Here is an 8,407-nt window from a genome sequence, read left to right as displayed (position 1 = left end):
GATAGCTAGTTAAGGAATAAAGGGTTCCAGAAAAGAGAATTGGCCCCTTCTAGTTGTTTTGATTGGTTTCTGTCACTTAGCAGCTGACATCCATGGGTATCAGCATAAGTCATCCAGGTCATATATCAGCCTCACATAAATTCCTGTGGCTCTTAGGTAAGATCCTTCCCATAATCCTTCTCACACATTGCAATACGCTTTTCTGCTCACCGAATAGACTCACTAGCTTTGCTGATCTGTGACTTACTGTGTTCTCTTCTGTGCTGGTCCTTCCAGTGGCTCTTCATTGAACCCTGGGGCTGAGATGGCTCAGCAGTAAGCACACTTACCACTCTTGCTAAGGACCTGTTTGGTTCCAAGAACTCACATGGGATCCTATAAGCATTGTCTATAGTCTACTCTTGTGAAGACACCATATACAGACCCATCCTAGAGGGACCTCAGAGCAGTTGAACTGCTGAGGACCCCCTGCACTCAGAGCAGTTGAGGATTAGCTGAATTCACAGCAGTTGGACAACAGCTTGACTGCTCCACTGAAGACCCAATAGTCTGAAGACCTCCCAGGAGATCTACTGCAGCCAGGGCAACAGATCAACAGCTTCTCTGTCCCTGTGTGGAGTCCCCAGTTGGAAGGCCCCACAAGTGGTCTGCTACAGCCAGGGTTGTGGTCCAACCAGGAGACCTGAAGCAACCCAGGGACAAAAGAGGTGGACCCCAGACAGTCACACAGACCAACAAACACCAGGGATATCCATGTGGTAAAAGGCAAGGTCAAGAAAGTAAGCAACAGAAGCCAAAATACATACATGGGCATCATCAGAACACAGTTCTCCCACCACAGCAAGCCCTGAATACATCCACACACCTGGAAAACCAGAATCTGTCTAAAAATCCTATCTCATGTATATAGTAGAGTGCTTTAGGAGGATTATCAATAACTCATGGAAAGAAATACAGACAAACACAGGAAAACAGGTGCTGGAATTGGGTATTTACTTTATTTACATTTCAAATGCATTCCCCTTTCCAGGTCTCCCCTCCAGGAACCCACTATCTTACCACCCCTCCTCCTGTCTCTATGACAGTACAGCCCCAAGGGCCTCTCCTCCCACTGATGTCCAACATATTCTTGTTTCCTTTGCTGTCTACAGGAACATTTTGACTCTTCTTCTCTGTCGATTTTGGATTATCTTTTGGAATGTGACTGTCTCTTGTTGAAAGCTTTACTGGATAGTTGCCACCTAGATTTCTATTTCTATGACTTTGTCCAGCAGCATAGTCTCTGTGCCCTCCTGTGAAGGGTGAATTACTGATATTAGGAGGTAAGAGTCTCTGAAGAAAAGTCCTCTCTATTGGCCTAGGGTCTAGGTTGTGTTCCTACTTCTTGCCCTTTGCCTAGTCTCATACCACTGGTAGTATTTCCTCTCCCATTCCTGGTAGTGTTCTATCTCTTCTTGAGGTACATCGAGTTTAGTGGGAGACTGTCCCCTAAATGCTGGAGGAGATCTGGACCTTGAGTGATATCCTCTATAGGGAGAGGACTTTGACATAGATCTGTGATATCCATGAGATCTGGACCATGAACGGTCACTGCAGATCTTGCCTCTGCCTCTTCTGGAAGATGGGGATGATTGTGAAGAAGAGTGAGAGTGTGAGCTGCTGAAGGACTGAGAGTAAGAGCTTGAATGTGTTGAGCCAGACCTTGACTTTGAGTCAGTGTATGAACTTCTTGAATAAGATGACCCACTATAGGGAAATTTAGACTCTTCCTTTAGTCGTTTTTGCTCTCTATAGAATTCTTCCCTGGATAAAAGAGGTGCTTGTGTTGTGGGGATGGTATTTGAATGGGCAGTGTGAACTCCTGATGGAACCCAAGCTGTTGATATATTGGCAGGAGCTGGTGGGAATCCTGGAGGAGAGACACTATATCCTGCTGGTGGAGGCTGGCCAGGAGGAAACCGAGGAGGAAACCGTGGGGCAGGTACACCTGGAGGAAGAGGAAGCATATGTGGAGGAGACGGTTGCAAAAGAGGTGGTGGAATAGGCATAAAGACTGGAGTTGCTGGTCGTGGTGGGCCTTGACTGCTCTGTGATGGTTCAGTGTAGCCTCGCCCACGTTTTATTCCTCGGTAACAGCGTCTCTCTTCACTTCTCATTTGCTGTGGTGGAGAAACTAGCTTCCCAAGCTTGTTGGAATGTTCCCAACCTGGTTGACCACCACTTGGATGAGCAGCATTTATTCTTACTGGACCAGTTGTGGGGATAAACTGTTCATGTAATAACGACTGTCCCAACAAAGGTGGAGTTTCAAGGACTGGCACCTGGCCACACTTTTCTTCCACAAGAGCAGTAACAGCAATTGAAGAGGCTTCCTTTGAATGTTCTGATGTAAGGGTGGCAGCTGGTAATAATTTGTTATCTGAATCCCGAAAGGGTCCATCTGATTTTTCTGAATGGTCTGATATAGATACTCTTGCAGTTGTATCAGGCACGGGAGCTGGGGCAGAAGATGGCTTTCCAGGCACAGAAGGAGCCAAGGAAGATGAATTTGAAGCTAATGAGGTTACAGAAGTAGTTGGGTGAGCTGAGGACGATGTCACTGGAATCTTCAGAGGATCCTGCTGTCTTGATGTGGGAGATTTCATAGGAGGCTGCAGGTTCTGCTGAATGAGTGCACTTGGTGGAGATGGTGGGGGTGGGGACGGAGTTACCTGTTTTCCGAGTCTCTTTGTATAGTCAGTTTGATTTTTAAAGTTATTAACAGCCTGTCGTAAAACCTTGTTGGCAACTAAAGCATCAGGAGAAACATCATTTTGATGACATGTTGGACATGTATGTTCATCTGACTCCAGAAGTGCTGTTCTTATACAGTCATCACAGTAACTGTTTCCACAGCAGGGGATGATAGCAGCATCAGTCATAGTGTCTTTGCAGATGAGGCACAAGAGCTCATCTGGGACAGGATCAGCTTCTTCTGAAGATGATGATGATGGTTCCTCTGGTAAGAAGGGTGGTTTCTCTTTCTTCCCAATTGCATAGGCCTCTGCATTTATAGTCGGTATTGCATATTGCCCAGTTTTTGTAAGCATTGCACCTTTCATATTAGGATCTTTCACTTCCATCATAAAACTTGTAGGAATTCCAGTGCTCTTTCTGATCCTAGGACGAGATTCAAAGTTCTTATTCCCATTTGTTGGGCAATTATTAATATAATGACCAGGTTTACCACAACGAAAGCAGGTGTAAGATGGAGGTGGTAAGCCTACTGGAGTTTTCTTCATGTCATCGATTGGGTTATATAAACGGCCAGATTGTATCATCATTGCTTTAATTTTGTCTTCCTCAGAAGCATTGGCCTCAGTCAGATTGGCAGTCTTTATAAGCTGGGCCAGAGAAATAGATGCAGAAGAGTCATTAACTGCTTTTGTAGTTCCCATTACTGGTTTAGTGTGACTCATTTGATATGTCTTGCTTTTAGACTTCACACCTACAACAGGAATTCTTCTGACAATCACAGATGAATTCTTAGGGATGAGCGCATTATCATCAGTATATTCTTCTTCCGTCTCTGCATTGGTGATCTGCAGATCACTATTGGCAGTTTTCAGCTTTTCTCTCCCCATAATCTGCTTCTTTAAGTAGAAGAGGGAGATATGGAGCCCATCAAAGGTGATGGTGTTGTAGCTGAGTTTAGAGGAAAATTTATAGTGCACACAGGACATTGTGGCAAAGGATTCCTTGGGCTAGGCAAGGAGCTGACAGCTGATGTTTGCAAATCCTGGAGCCCAGTCCTTTGGGTTGGAAGTAGCTCAGGTCTCCCAAAGATTCTGTAAGAGAATAAAGGATTTGTTGAGTCATTGTAGATTAAATCCATAAATATATGTCCATATCCAAGACCACACTTGTCATATCTGTGCCTCAATTCATGGGGCTGAATAAATTAACAACAGCAAAAAAAAAAAAAAATAAAAAAATAAAAAAAAATTCTCCAACTTAGAGAATAGAATCCTAAAGCCTCACAAGAGACAGCTATATCAGGGTCCTTTCAGCAAAATCTTGCTAGTGTATGCAATGGTGTCATCGTTTGGAGGCTGATTATGGGATGGATCCCCTGGTATGGCAGTCTCTAGATGGTCCATCCTTTCGTCTCAGCTCCAAACTTTTTATGCCAGGGCCTAGCAAACACAGAAGTGGATGCTCACAGTCAGCTATTGGATGGATCACAGGGCCCCCAATGGAAGAGCTAGAGAAAGTACCCAAGGAGCTGAAGGGATCTGCAACCCTATAGGTGGAACAACAATATGAACTTTATTTTGGTCTTAGTTGCGAAGGGATATACCTGTTTATTATTTTGGTATTTCTTTATTATTAATTTTTTTAAACTTGCTTATTCTGAGGTCTCATTCTCCAGCCCAGACTAGCCTTGAACTCAGAATCTTCTTGCCTCAATTTCTAGGGTGCCAGGTGGTGTTGCTAGGTTTTTTTTTTTTTTTTGTTTAATTGGTCTTTCCCATTTTCTCAGTTAAGAACATGGAATTTAGCCCATTTTTTTTACCACATCCCTAAGTCAATTAAGATTTACTTATTTCATTTATATGAGTACATTGTAGGTGTATTCAGACACATGAGAAGAGAGCATCAGATCCTATTAAAGATGGTTGTGAGCAACCGTGTGATTGCTGGGAATCAAACTCAGGACCTTTGGAAGAGCAATCAGTGCTCTTAACTGCTGATCCATCTCTCTATCCCCTGACATTCCTAATTCTTAAAGAGTATCTTGACATTGTAGGTACATTTTGATCTATAGTAATACTGTGGCAATGTTAAGTAACCATCAGGCATAACCCCAGAGACAGAAACACAGATTTAGTCACTTATAGATTAATTTTTATAAGTGACTAATTTCTCCTTCTTTTCTTTGGTAATTCAAAATTTCTTGCTCTATCATCCACTTCAGGGTTTTTTCTTAAAAACTTGGGTGAATGTCAGGTATGTACTTGACAGGCATAGGCAGGCTGATCTTGGTGAATTCCAGAGCATTCTTTTAGCCTTTTTGACCAACCATAGCTACAGAGTGAGACCCTGTCTCAACAAAACCAAAGCAAAGCAAAGCAAAGCAAACCAAACCAACACCAACACCAACAAGCAAAAAACCCCAAAACCAAAACCTTTGATTTAAACAGGACAGTAGAGTTGCAGAGGAAGGAAGTAGTTCATCTTTGGTAAGATGGAGGAGTCTTTGGTAAAAGTATCTATGAAACTCTTAAAGGAAAAGCTGAGATTCACTCAACTAGATGGCAGATTCACTCAGCTACATGGCTGATTCAATCCTCTCTCTACATACCAGAGTTAATTCCTTTACCAAATCCAACACCTGATCCATGAGCCCCACCCTGATGCTGTCACAATCTAATCAGAGGAAGAATTTGTGTCTCTGGGAAGTATGCATTCAGTAGGATATACTGGTTTCATAGGTCGACCTGGTTCTAGCTTTATACCATGGGTATCAAACTTAGCAACAAGTGCCAACATGCAGAGCCATCTCAATGACTCTAGACTTGAATTGTCTTAGTATCTATATTTTATGATTTATATAAAATAAAGACGATGTTCATTTTCACATTTTTAGAAACACTAAACACTAATTTAGGGCTTTCTGTGTAATTCCTTCCATTGGTAGATTGCTTGTTTAGCATGGAAGAAACCATGGGCATATTCCCACCTGACCCCTAATACATTGGACATGGTATCAAATATAAGTACTTCCCAGTGGAAATTCAATGCAAGGTAAAAGTCATTGTATGAGTGAGGGTTCTCTAGAGTAACAGAACTTATATTATGAATCTTTGTCTCTCTCTCTCTCTCTCTCTCTCTCTCTCTCTCTCTCTCTCTCTCTCTCTCTCTCTCTCTCTGTCTCTCCCTCTCTCTCTGTCTCTCTCTCCACCCACAGCCACCCCACCAACACACACACACACATACACACATGAGCACAGCATTTTTTAGAATTACTTACAGGATATTCTCCAGCTAATCCAGAGATGTCTGAATGGAAAGTCCAAGAATCCAAAGTTTCTCTGTCAGTATCTCAGCTGGTCTTCAGTAAAAGCTGTAATCCCGAAGAAATAGGCTCTGATGCCAGAGAAGGAACACACTTGCCAGCCAACCAAGAGCAAAATGCAAAAGTTTCCTTCTTCCATGTCCTATTTATTTAGGTTACGTGCAGAGGGTGTGGCCTAAAATAAGGGTGTGTCTTCTTATCTCAAGATGAGGATTAAACGCATGGAAGACACGACTCTGTAGTTAAATCACTTGACTGTTCTTCCAGCGGGCCTGGCTTCAATTCCCAGCAACTACAAGGCAGCTCACAATCATCAACCCTCTATATCTTCAATTCCAGAAGAATCAGACACTCTCACAACAGACATTGATACAGGCAAATCACCAATGCACATGAAATAAATAAAATGAAAATTACAAAATCCTCCAAGAGGAACTCTCAATTCTGAATATCTATGCTCCAAATGCAAGGGCAACCACATTCATTAGAGACACTTTAGTAAAGCTCCAAGCACACATTGTACCGCACACGATAATGGTGGGAGACTTCAACACACCACTTTCATCAATGGACACATCGTGGAAACAGAAACTAAACAGGGACACGGTGAAACTAACAGAAGTGATGAAACAAATGGACTTAACAGATATCTACAGAACATTTTGTCCTAAAACCAAAGGATATACCTTCTACTCAGCACCTCACGGGACCTTCTCCAAAATTGACCATATAATTGGTCACAAAACAGGCCACAACAGATACAGAAATATTTAAATTGTCCCATGAATCCTATCAGACCACCATGGACTAAGGATGATCTTCAATAACAACATAAATAGTAGAAAGCCAACATTCACGTGGAAAATGAACAACACTCTTCTCAGTGATACCTTGGTCAAGGAAGGAATAAAGAAAGAAATTAAAGGCTTATTAGAGTTTAATGAAAATGAAGCCACAACATGCCCAAACCTATGGGACACAATGAAAGCATTTCTAAGAGGGAAACTCAAAGCTCTGAGTGCCTCCCAAAAGAAACTATAGAGAGGAGCACATACTAGCAGCTTGACAACACACCTAATAGCTCTAGAAAAAAAGGATGCAAATTCACCCAAGAGGAGTAGAAGGCAGGAAATAATCAAACTCAGGGGTGAAATCAACCAAGTGGAAACAAGAAGAACTGTTCAAAGAATCAACCAAAGGAGGAGCTGGTTCTTTGAGAAAATCAACAAGATAGATAAACCCTTAGCTAGACTCACTAGCGGGCACAGGGACAGCATCCTAATTAACAAAATCAGAAATGAAAAGGGAGACATAACAACAGATCCTGAAGAAATCCAAAACACCATCAGATCCTTCTACAAAAGGCTATACTCAAGAAAACTGGAAAACCTGGACGAAATGGACAAATTTCTAGACAGATACCAGGTACCAAAGTTAAATCAGGATCAAGTTAACGATCTAAACAGTCCCATATCCCCTAAAGAAATAGAAGCAGTCATTAATAGTCTCCCAGCCAAAAAAAGCCCAGGACCAGATGGGTTTAGTGCAGAGTTCTATCAGACCTTCAAAGAAGACCTAATTCCAGTTCTGCACAATCTATTCCACAAAATAGAAGTAGAAGGTACTCTACCCAACTCATTCTATGAAGCCACAATTACTCTGATACCTAAACCACAGAAAGATCCAACAGAGATAGAGAACTTCAGACCAATTTCCCTTATGAATATCCATGCAGAAATACTCAATAAAATTCTAGCTAACCGAATCCAAGAACACATTAAAACCATCATCCATCCTGACCAAGTAGGTTTTATTCCAGGGATGCAGGGATGGTTTAATATACGGAAATCCATCCACGTAATCCATTATATAAGCAAACTCAAAATCAAAAACCACAGGATCATCTCCTTAGATGCGGAAAAAGCATTAGACAAGATCCAACACCCATTCATGATAAAAGTCTTGGAAAGATCAGGAAGTCAAGGCCCTTACCTAAACATGATAAAAGCAATCTAGAGCAAACCAGTAGCCAACATCAAAGTAAATGGTGAGAAGCTGGAAGCAATCCCACTAAAATCAGGGACTAGACAAGGCATCCCACTTTCTCCCTACCTCTTCAACATTGTACTCAAAGTCCTAGCCAGAGCAATTCGACAACAAAAGGAGGTCAAGGGGATACAAATTGGAAAAGATGAAGTCAAAATATCACTTTTTGCAGATGATATGATAGTATATATCAGTGACCCTAAAATTTCCACCAGAGAACTCCTAAACCTGATAAACAGCTTCGGTGAAGTAGCTGGATATAAAATTAACTCAAACAAGTCAATGGCCTTTCTCTACACAAAG

The 8,407-nt window shown here is 41.9% G+C and overlaps 1 pseudogene; it reads right to left on the bottom strand.

Annotated features, from left to right (window-relative positions):
• Positions 1-1,050: 1,050 nt before the first annotated feature.
• Positions 1,051-3,722, bottom strand: LOC147003246 (E3 ubiquitin-protein ligase RBBP6 pseudogene; annotated as a pseudogene).
• Positions 3,723-8,407: the final 4,685 nt, after the last annotated feature.

Source organism: Mus caroli, unplaced genomic scaffold (assembly GCF_978045245.1).
Source record: "Mus caroli unplaced genomic scaffold, Mus_caroli_1 scaffold_8, whole genome shotgun sequence".
NCBI lineage: Eukaryota > Metazoa > Chordata > Mammalia > Rodentia > Muridae > Mus > Mus caroli.
Note: the sequence above shows the minus strand (reverse complement) of the source record. Positions and strands in the feature narration are given on the sequence as shown.